Consider the following 12626-nt stretch of genomic DNA (forward strand, 5'->3'; position numbering starts at 1 on the left):
ATGGTAACACGTCAAGGGGCAATGGATAGTTGTTCTACTGTTGGAGGTGCTCATTGCCTGCCACGTGGTGTAAATATCACTTTTCACCCGTTATTCTAATTCTCAACATTATCCAGAAGATGTACAAGGACTGCTTTGGTTTCTGAGAAGTCGTCCATGATGATCAACATTGTGCAATCATCATCAAGTGTCACAATTCTGGCGTTATGATAGACGGAATTTCATTGATGAAGCAGCCAGAGATGGTTGGGTACAGAAAATTCCCCTGCAGAACTCCTGTGGAGTTGAGATGATTGACCTCCAACAGACTCAAAATATCGTCTTAAGTGTCAGGTATGACTCCAACTAGCCAAGTGTTTGCCTCTCGATATGCATTGATTCCAGTTTTGGTATTTGGTGCCACACACGGTCCAGTATGACTTTCCTATCAAGGGTAGTCTTTCTCGCCTGACTCTCCAGTTGGTCAATTCAACCTATTTATCCATTTTTGTACCAAGGCTGTAATGAGGTTATAAGCTCAGTGGTCCTGGTGGAAACTGGGCATCATGAGACGATAACTGCTAAGCTGATGTGGCTTGATAGCACCCTTGCTGAAACATTCAATCACTTCACTGATGATCAACAGTAGACCGATGGGGCTGTAACTGTCCAAGTTAGATTTGCCAACTTCCATTGTATGGGAAATACCTAGGCAATTTTCCACATTGTCGGTTAGGTGCCAGTTTTGCAACAATATAGGAAAGCATGTCTGCGATGCAGCATGCTCTGGACCACAAGTCTTCAATACTATTATCAGAGTTCATAGTCTTTGTATTATCCGGTGCTCTCAGCCATTTCTGGATATCACATTGATGAATCAAATGACTGAAGACTACCATCTGTGTTGTTGGAGGCTCTCTGGGTGAGGCAGAGTTAAATTGCACACTGAGGACTTCTGGCTAAAGACTGCTGCTAAGGGTAATGCCTTATCTTTTGCACTGATGTGCTGGCCTCTCCCAACACTGAGGACATGGATATTTGTGCAGCCTCCTCCTCTTGTGAGCTATTTGATTGTCCACCACCATTCCCAAATCGAGGTGACAGAACTGCAGAGCTGATCCGTTGATTTTAGGATCACATAGCTCTGTCTCTCATTTGTTGCTTTGGCTGTTTGGTACGCAACTAATCCTGGTTTTTAGTTCCAACAGGTTATTGATTGTGAGCAAGGTCTTCCCAGTCATTCACCAGTCAGCGATATTCAGTAGGGTTTTGTCAATGGAAGGTGAAGCCTTATGAATTAGATTGCATCCATTGAGGAACAGACAAGGAGATTGAAGAGGGCAATGCAGAGGATGTTGTCTACAGGACATTAGGAAGGCATTTGATTAGGTCCCACTTGGCAGACTGGTCAAAAAACTAAATACAAATGGGACACAGGCTAAAGTGGTGAAAAGGGTCCAAACTTGGCTCAGTAACAGGAAACAAAGGGTAATTGTTGATGGCTGCATTTGCGAATGGATAGCGGTTCAGAAAGTGTTCCACAGGTTCGGTGTTAGATTTCAAGGAGAGTTTTAGAGTGTCTTTAAAGTGTTTTTTATTGTCTTTCCCGGAAGTAAAAATGCTTGTATCTTCAAATACTTTGTGAGAGTGAGAGGATGTGTGGTATTGTACCATATAGTTTTATGCAACACTTTGGGCTTGGGTTCAAGACAGATGGGGGAGAATGTAAGGTCGACAGCTGTTTGGAATTAGTGAGGAAGCATTAGCTGAGATAAAGAATTGACTTCATAAAAAAGAAACAAGGCTGAGACATCGTGGTTTTGGCAGGCAGAAAATAGAATGCACTCTTGCTCTTAAAGGATTTGTTTCAACTCTGTAATATTTAGTATTGTTCAGAGCAGCTTATAAAGTTTGTGTTGGTAATTTACAATTATTGATAATAAAATCTAGAGGAGCACTGTTGTGATTTTGATTTATGCTCATAAAATTGAGGAAACGTATAAATTTTCATATGGAATGCCAAAATAGATTTGAGCTCGTAACTGAGAGGCAGAACTTACAGTGTGATGTCCGAAAACAGGGCTTGCAGGAGAAGGCAGAACAATGTTTTTGAGGGGCTAACACTGCGTACTTTCAACAGCAATGCAGTGAAAGGTTAGCTCCAAACAAACTGTGACAAATTCCAAGTTTTTGAGATTGCAGATGAAACACCAAGCTGACTGATTCTGAGCTGAAAATGAACTTTCCTGCAAGTTTGAAATCTATTTTCTGCAAGAAATTGTCTAACGAACGTGTGCAATTGTATGACACTGGGTGAATGATATACATTACAAAATTTATTATCTATTCAAGTGCAGGGGGAATGAGCAACTTATCAATACTTTCCACCTCTTTTGTTCTTTCCTCCATTGTGCAGTTAATTTACTGGTGATTGTGAGCCTTTCCCAAGGAAGGTGTGGGCCCTCCATTTGAATCAGTCACCACCTGGTAGCCAGAGCGACCGCAGATCTAATGTTTGCAATCAATGAGGTCATATTGTATCAGATCAGTCATTATTAATTCCATGATTCCTTCCTCGACATGACTCCTGCCTTTAGTAGTATTACTCTCCGAAGTTTGGTAAAACACAATTATTTTCACCTTCGATCACTTTGTCGCCATTTGTTGCCAGAAGCTGAAAAGAAAACTGCAATGCTGGTGATTGCAGTAACCATTCTACAGTTCTACCTAAAAACCATGCTTTCTGACTTTACCTTACAACATGATAAGATCATTGAGAATGTACTGGGGGATTGTTCAACAAAAGATAACTATTTTTCTAATTTTGGGTGTGTGACATTCGACTGGTTTGACTCCTTTCTAAATTCATTAGTTCCCCTTGTTTCAATTTTTCTGCTCAACTTTCTGACCCAACAGAAACATCTTACTGAGCAGCAGAAGGGACTAAAGTCCAGGACGGAGGTGGAAATTGCAGAGATCTAGAAATGGCAAATAAAAGGAAGTCTGTGATCTTTTTTTATGCTGTTTCATGGACTTTTGTGCTCTTTGGCTGACTATGGTTGCTGAATTCTGATGTTATGACATTTCAGAGGCTAACCTTGCAGATTACCGCCATTCCCTTATTATCTTTGAAGAAGTCAGATAAACGTGACAGATTTTAATTTCCAGCGCAAACACATTTTTTATGGAGTGACAAATACCAAGTACATGGAGCAGTTCAAGATCATACTGAAATATCCAGGGGAAACTGATTGTCAAGGCAATTAAGTTGTAAGAAGCACTGAGCTCTTTCCAGAACTGCATTCACTTGTGTCCTGTTCATTGTTTATCACAAGATATGCCAGGATATCAAAATATTTTTCTGTGTGATACTGTTTCTTGCCTGCCCTGTGAAATGTTTAAATTGACACTCTGATCCAAGGTAACATGTCAGTAGGTATATGTTTTCCCCATAACATCTGATATGCATTCCAGGTGTAAACACTTATAAAAGAGAATCAGCAGGACTCCGGTATCTTTCACAAGCAATATGTGTATTTTATTTGTTTTCAAACATTAAAACGACCTCGACTGTTCCATTGGCTCTTTTTTTTAAAATTCAAATTTAAACTGAAGTTTAGTTTCCTATTGTATGCTTGAACGAGCAATTTGCACCAAATATTTTTATCAATCCAAATTTCAGAAACAATTGCATCCAGGCTTGTTGATTTTAAACAGTGCTCTTATATTGGAGATTCAAGTGATTGTAGTCATTTTATGATTTGCCTGATTTCAAGGGCTTTTCTTCCAGGCTTCCACGTCACTTGCTCTGTTCTTGAAACCGATTCAACTACACAAAAAGAAAGACCATGTTCATGGTGGCTCAGAAAGAAAACCAGGGAGTTAAGAACATCCCCACAACACATCTCACCAAATAGATCTTGTGGGAGAAGCTTTAAAACTAACAACAGTCGAGTTAAATCTGTGAACAGGCCGATCCCAGGTCACCATGTGTACTCTGTTCAAAAACTGTCAAAAATATCTTTTGATAACCTCAAACCAGCATTTTGAATCTGTATTTGCTTAAAGAAAACATTATCCAGATATTTCTTTCATTACCACCTTCAAAAAGAAGCAACATAGTTATACAGACTAAACATTTCTCATGACAAATTCAGAGTTCAAGTTGGATGTCTTCCGAAAAAGGCTTCGCGTCTTTCGAGAACAAACTAAACCACTTTTATTCACAAATCTTTTCTACAGCAATCTTAAAACATTTTGTTCTCGGATTTCCAATGAAACGAGACTTCACCGTTTTGAACCTATGACGCTGTTAAAGAACTCTTTGTATTAGTACTGATTTCAGTTGAATATAAGGGGTGTTCTCATTGTAAATTGTATGGGAACTCTTTCTGACTACGATGCAATTTTCACAGAGGGATTCTTTAACTGCAATGCGGGAAAGAGACCTGTTGGTATCTTCCTGAGATGAGCCTACGGGTGGTACTTATTTTCCCATCTTTTGCAGCTTCTAAGTGCCATTATACACCGGCATCACCTCACTGCCAGGAATGGAACAGTTGGGGGAACAGTAACAACTCCATCTCAAGGTTAACTGCATTGTCTGGCAAGTTAACATCCCCAGCTGCTGTCTCTTCATGGTTTTCTCTCTGACGTGCTTTGATTTTTGCTATATTGTTACGAAGCAGAGGTTTGTCCCCGCTCTGAGAATTAAAACCGCAACAATCAAAGAGGAGCACTTCATTCTATAATCTGTAAAGGAGTGTGAAAAGTGAGGTAACCTGCCTTTCAGCAACTTCTAGTTGTGAAATAAAATAAACTCCTGACACTCATTTTAAATTTAACAAAAAAAAGATCTAAAGCTAATCGTGAGCAAATTAACTGATCTATTAACAAGCCGAATAAACCACTACTAATGATTAATTGTTCCTGAATAAAGCAAGATTCAAATGGTATTCTGTTCCAATAAATATGAGACCCGCTGATACAGAAAAATGAATGCAGTCTCTTGAAATTACAAACAGGTTAGACGTCTTCTGGAATTTTCTGTGCTTTCGCTGTCAATTCTTCTGTCAGGAATGCCGTGTTCATCAATTGTTGAGTCAGGAATATGAACTAGTTGTGCCGTGGGTACCTTTATTATTTAGACGGTGCTTTCCATAAAACAGAGAGGAGGCTGTGAGAGCAATCGATTCTCTCTTGAGAGCTGAGAGATGTTCGTTCTTGCAGATGGCAATTCACCCTGTGCTTTTTCCACAGCCTGCTTCTTCTATACATTTGATGACATATCAATATTTCTTCCAACAGGATTGATCCTAAGTTGTCCAAACCATCCATATTTAAATTTAATGGATTTTTGGTATTGACGTGCCTGGCTCCAACTGATTGGCGAAAAGCAAACGCTTGTTGTTTTGGTAAAACCGGTTGCTTGGCCTGTGAACTGTACAGCCTTTTGATGCAAATGTTTCAATTTAGGCGCTTCCTGTGTATCTGCAAACTTTCAAATTGCTACTCACTTCAAATCTCTAAGCACAGAACAAGCATCTGAGCTTTTAAAGGAACCATGCAATAATTTCCCCCTTGTGTTTTACAAATACCAAATTCTAACTTCCTACCTCCCAATCCACATGTACTCTATTAATTTCACAATGATATCAAGGCCGAAGTCCATCTCATATTCAGCCTTAACATTAAGGTCCAGTCTGTATTGCTGTGATGCTAGAAGTGTGCAGACATATTCAGAAATTTGAAGCTGCTTGTGAATAAAGAAATGGAAAAGAAAAATGTATCCATCTATCCAACCTCAAGCAGAATGGGTTAATTAATACATGTATCAATGAAAATTATATATATTGAATACCTAAGTGCTCTGAGCTGATGCAATAGTTCAGCTCATGTCTCTCGGACATAATTGTGTCAACACGTCCCTCTTCCTCATGGACAGGAGATAGGGGCCATGTGTTATATTTCCTTTCTGGTTATAGGAAACATATATTTCCATTTTCAGATTTAACCTTCTTCAGACCCTTTGACATTGGTTTTCTCGGATCGTATCAGAGTGAATTATCTTTCCATATTCAAATTTTCCTTATCTTTCCAGAGCTCCAATTCACACCAACAAACCTTAATTGAACATTCAAAATAGAACAATTCATTAAAGATTAGCTAATTGTATGATCAGGAATTAAAGATTCACTCACACATTCCAATAATATTTGGGTGTTCACTCTGGCAGGAAAACGAAATTCCAAAGACAATGACTCAATCACAAAAGTTGTGAAATTTACCTATGAGCCAGGACTCATGCCTGAAACTAAATACTGCACACATTGTATGGCATTTTGTGTAAAGAGGAAATAAGTTCTGGGATTTGACTTAATTTCTTTTCTTCAATTGGTTTCACATGTCTGCAACCAATTCCAATAGGAAAATTTTGCCAAGCCCTGAAGAAACTAATTTCACATAAATACTCCATGGTGGTTTTCATTTTTTATTAAAAGGAGACTTAATTCATGGGTTGTGTGTGTCACTGGCTCGGGTAAGATTTATTGTCCTTCCCACATTGCACTTGAGAAGGTGGTCGACTCACTCTTTGGGCAAAGACATTTCTTCTCTTCGATCATTGAGAATGGGAGTATTTGTGAAGACCCCGCTTCCAGTGAGTTGTTGAATTGCCCACCACCATTGAGATTTGATGTGGCAGGAGTCAGACCTGATCCGTTAGTGGTGGGATTGCTTTGTACTCTCTGTCACTTACTGTTTATGTTGTTTGGCAAGTATTCTTGTTTGGTAGCTTCACCAGGTTGACAACTGAATTTCGGTATTATCCTGGCATGCTGTCCAAGGATGATCCCCTCGTTTGATGAGAGTTGCTGAGTGGAAGATATGTCAGGCCATGAGGTTGCAGATTGTGCTGGTTGCAGATCACGTAAGCACTGATAATTTCTTAAAGATTGAATTCAAATTAACTCTTTGCCATGGCAAGATTGAAGGCTTAGTCCCCTGACTATCACATGAGCCTCTGGAATAACAGTCCACTCACAGTGCCACAAAACTGTTACATCTCCTCCAGTCTGGACTGGTAGTCAAACATCTATTCTAATCTCTTTTTGCAGCACTTGTTATGAAACTGTGGATGTATGTCATTTCAAACTCTCATCTAAGTACATTTGAAATGACTTAAGGCGTTACTCTGCTACCAGCCATTTAGACAATAATTTCCAGATACCCAAAACCCTCTCAGTGAAAACAGTTTTATTCAAATTCTCTATTGAACCCTATACTAAGGGGAAATCTCCATGTCAAATTCATGGATCCCCTCGGTATTTTATACACCCAAATCAGAACCCTTCAGCCTTCTCTGCTCTCAGGAAAACAATGGGCTGACAGCTAATGGTAAGGCCCTGAGGAATGTAGTCGAACAGTGACACAAAAGAGCACAAGTACATAGTTTTTTTTTAATTGCATCAAGAGTAGACAGGATGGTAAAGAAGGCATTTGTCATGCTAGCCTTCATTGCTCAGACTACTGCATGTAGGAATTGGGATGTCATGTCACAGCTGTACAGGACATTAGTATTGCCACTTTCAGAGTACTGTGTACAGGTTGCCCTGCATGGGAAAGATATGCTTAAATTGGAGACCGTGTGGAAAATATTTCCAAGGATGTCACCAGGACTAAAGGTTTGGATTTATAAGGAGAGGCTGGAGAGGCTGGGACTGTTTTTTCTTGGAAATTAAAAGTTTGAGGGGTGATCTCATACAGGGTTATAAAATCATGAGGGGCAAAGGCAAAGATCCCTTCCTTGGAGTAGGACAGATCAAAACTAGAGGCCATTTGCTAAAGGGTTATAGTGGTATGTTTTCAAAGGGACTTGAGTGATGTCTGTTTTACACAGTGCGGGGTGCATATGTGGAATAAACTGGTAGAGGATTTGATAGAGGCAGGTACAGTTGCAACATTTGAAAGACATTTCTACAGGTATATGAACAGAAAAAGTTCAGAGGGATTTGCCCAAATGCAGACAAATAGGATTAGTTTATCTTGGGAAATGTTGTCGGCATGAATGACTTGAATCAAACAGTCTGTTTCTGTGCTGTATGACTTGACGACTCCATGGCCCAGCATATTTTGTAATCTATCATTACTGATAACCCAGGAGATACTTAGTAAAATTCCTGACACTTCCCTTTCACATACGTGCTGACAGTTGTAGCTTGGGTCGTATTCAATGTAAACTCTTCATTACAAAGACCTGGAAAATTTTATGCACAGATTTGAAATATTAAATGCATCTTTTAAAAAAATGTTTTTCATTCTGTGTTTTTTCACTAATTTTTTTTCTGAGTATGTTATTTAACATTCAATATATGATCTGAATGCAAGCATCCTGGTAAACATTAAAATCTGAGGAAGTTTCACTCAATCCAAAATGTTAACTCTGATATCTCTCCATAGATGCTGCCTGACCTGCTGAGCTTCACAAACAATGTTTATTTTTGTCCTGGTAAGCCCTCTCTGTTCATTCTTCAATCTGACTGGGTTGATGAGGCAGATGAGTGCTTGTCCCAATCACACGGATCAGGGGCTTGGTTCTCCCACAATGGATCACATTTGGCTCAAATCACATTCGCATTCAACTGTTACAACATAATCTAAGCCCCTGACTTACAGTTGACGTCAGTCCTCCGAGTCAACTAATGTTGCTAATGGGCCAAATCACTTAAATTCACAGCTAATGATTTGGAAGTTTATTTTCTGGTCTTCTATGAGGAAAAAAACAACGCACTGATATGCAATTATTAACACAACATCCACCAGTGCTGCCTGGTGGAACAGTAATAATGTAAGTGAGCTAGGAATAGAAACATAGAAACAGGAAGATAGAAGTAGGAGTAGGCCATTTGGCCTTAGAACCTGATCGGCCATTCGTGACGATCATGGTTCATCGTCCAACTCAACAGCGGAAATTTGCTTTCACCCCATGACCTTAGATCCCATTCACCCCAAGTGCTGTAACTAACCACCTCTTGAATACATTAATGTAGAACAGCCAAACATTTTGCAGAGATGTGCTCAAATTCAATCCAATGCAGATGGTAACATTTGAATTCAGTAAAATGTATAATCAAAAATCAAGCTTCATGGTGCCCATATAACCGTTGGCTTGAAACCCCTTCTGTTTCACTCATAAACTTTAGAAAAGGAAATGTGCCATCTTTACCAGGTCTGGCCGACTCATGACTCCAGACTAATAGTTATGGCCTTGAATCATATCGACCCTCTGAACTGGCTTGTGCAAACCTCTCGGGTTGTCTCATACTCATGGTATTTAATTATGGGTAATAAATGCTGGCCGATTCATTGACACTCTCACTCTCTGATCCGTGTGATTGGGACAAGCACTCATCTCATGAATAAAACAAATCCCTGATTAAACTTGTTGAAGTGAGGCCTTGCTATTGACTGAATGTCCGTTTGGGTTATCCGGATTTTTGTTGGAGATGGAGGTTTTGTGGTGCTCTGCTATCCTATGTATGTGAACACAAGTTTTATTGAAGATGTGGAGGGCACGGAGTCATTACAATGTAGCAGATCGCAAATTCCTATGGAAAATCTTTAAGAAGTGGCTTATTGATTGCTGCTTTTAACATCTATGTGAGTAACAAACTCCATTCATGACCACTAACCACTCGTTGCCCTTCCCAAAACTCTTCCTCAAAACCTAAATTCGGTATCCAATTCGTCTTCATACCATCTGCTAATGAAAATGGGTTTATTTTACCTGACCTCATAATCTTGCACACTGGTTTAAAAACTCTGCTCCAGCTTTTTCATTTCAAGATAAATAATTGCAACCACATCAAACGAATCTTACAGATAAAATCTCTCAATGCTGAAATGAGACCTCAGTGTCCCTCCTACACCAGTCACTGAAAGTAAGCATGCAGCTGCAGCATGAGGTGAAGAAAACAAATGGGATGTTGACCTTCTGAGAGAGAGGGCCCCAGTGCACGAGCAGGGATGACTTGCTGCCATTGTACAGGGCCTTGGTGAGACCACCCCGTGAGTATCCTCTGCAGTTTTATTCTCCTTATCGGATAAGTGTTGTTCTGGCTCAGGAGAGAGGGCAACGATAGTTTACCAGACTGATTGCTGGCGTGAAGGGACTGACGCATGACGTGAGAATGGATCTGTTATGATTATAATAACCATAGGTTAGAAGAATGTTTTGATGTGTATTTCATCGAAACTGAAAAAATTCAAACAGGACTAGACAGGGCAAACACAGGGAGGATGTTCTCGTGATATGGGCCTCCAGAATGAGGTGGTGATATTTGAACGATACTGGGTAGGGAGATTACATGAGGAGAAATGTCTTCACTCAGAGAGTGGTGGGCCTGTGGAATTCTCTGCCACACAAGGTAGTTGAGGTCTTAAAATTGAATATCTTTAATATTGAGTTACGTAAAGTTCTTTGGGCTAAAGGGAACAAAGTGTATGCGGGAGAAAGTGGGAACAGGTGATGAAGTTCAATGATCAGCCATGATCATGTTGTTTGGTGGAGGAGGATTGAACTCTGATGTCTCTCCACAGATGCTGCCTGACCTGCTGAGCTTTTCCAACAATTTCTATTTTTGTCCTGGTATAAGGGCAAGCTGTAATTCTAAAACAGTGACACCCTTTGACCCGTCAGACTCCACAGACCCACATGAGGAAGCATTTTTTTTCCCAATTGCAGTCAAAACTGTTTATGATCTTACATGCTTTGATGCATTTTATCTCTGCTCAGGGCCACATCAGAAAACAATACTAGGGAAAATTCATTTCCTCTTCTATTCAGGAGAGAGGGAAAAGTGATTTTGGATTTCTCATCTTCAGAACAAGGATTGCAGTTAGCAGATGTTCTCTCTGATCTGCGGTGAGGTTGATCAAGATCAGAACTGTTAATCTGCCTCTTTGACACTTGCCTGACAATTCCTGAAAGAGAGCTGCTCTGAAGAAATTCTGATATTACAGTAATCCAGTTCAGCTGTAAAGTCGGCAGATAAAGGTGGAAAAATTGGGAATTAATTCCGATTTTTGGCAGAAACGTTTGGGAAAGAGCGAACTTTTCAGACTGATCTTCAATTGTCAGCATTATATTGCACATATTCAGGCAATTGTCATATCTTTGTTGCACTTATTCCAGTTTGATAAAGCACAATAATTTTCACCTGGCAAAAATATCTTTTGATAATCTTTAACTGGCATTTTGAATCTCTATTTCGTTAAAGGAATTATTTTCCAGATCTTTCATTCATGACCACCTTCAAAATAAAAGCAACACCATTATACAGACAAGACATTTCTCATGGCAAATTCAGATTTCAAATTGGATGTCTTCCAAAAAAACGCTCTGTATCTTTTGAGAACAAGCTGAAACATTCTCATTCACAAATCTTTCTAGCAAATTGCTTGGGAACTCTTTGTGAGTACGATTTAATTTTCACAGAGGCTTTCTTTAACTTCGCTGTGGGAAAGAGGCTTGTTGGTCTCTTCCTCAGGTGTGCCTAGCGTGGTTCTTATTTTTCCACCTTTTGCAGCTCCTGAGTGCCATAAAACACCGACTTTACATCACTGCCAGGGAAGGAACAGTTGGGGAAACACTGACAACTCCATTCTCAAGTTAACTGCATTGTATGGCAAGGTAACAGCCCCAGCTGCTGTCTATTCATGGTTTTCTCTAGGGCGTGCTTTGATTTTTGTTCTTTTGTTACAAAGCAGATGTTTGTCCTCGCTCAGAGAACTAAAACCAAAACACTCAAAGAGGAACACTCCACTCTATAATCTGTAAAGGAGTGTGAAAACTCGGGTAACCTGCCTTTCAGCAACTTCTCGTGGTTAAATAAAATAAATCCCTGACACTCATTTTAAATTCAACAAGTAAAAATTTATTTATCTAGATCGAGCAGTGAACAAATTAACTGAATTATTACCAAACCAAATAAACAACTGCTAATGACTAACTATTCCTGAATAAAGCAAGATTCCAATGGTATGCTGTTCAATTAAACACAAGACCCACTGATGTAGAAAAATGAATGCACTCTCTTGAATTTACCAACAGGTTACATGTCATCTGGGATTTTCTTTGCTTTCTCTGTCAATTCTTCTGTCAGGAATGCCTTCTTCATCAATTGTTCTGTCAGGAATATTAACTAGTTGTGCCATGGGTACCTTTGTTGTTTAGACGGTGCTTTCTATACAACAGAGAGGAGGCTGTGAGAGCAAGTGATTCTCTCTTGAGAACTGAGAGATGTTAGCTCGTGAAGATGGCAATTCGCTCTGTGTTTTCTCCAGCAGCCTGCTTCTTTTATACACTTGGTGACATATCAATATTTCTTCCAATACGTTTGGTCCTAAGTTGTCAAAACCATCAGATTTAAATTCAGAGATAGTAGGAATTTAATAGTTTTGTTAGAATCTAAGTGCCTGGTTCTAATTGAATACACAAATGATCTGAGCTGATGCAATAGCTTAGCCGTTATCTCTTGGACATAATCGTGTCAACACCTTCCTCTTCTTCATGGACAAAAGATAGGGGCCATGTGTTACATTTCCTTTATGAGCATAGGAAAAGTATATTTCCTTTTTTTAGATTTTAC

Source organism: Rhincodon typus, chromosome 45, assembly GCF_021869965.1.
Source record: "Rhincodon typus isolate 14 chromosome 45, sRhiTyp1.1, whole genome shotgun sequence".
NCBI classification, from domain to species: domain Eukaryota; kingdom Metazoa; phylum Chordata; class Chondrichthyes; order Orectolobiformes; family Rhincodontidae; genus Rhincodon; species Rhincodon typus.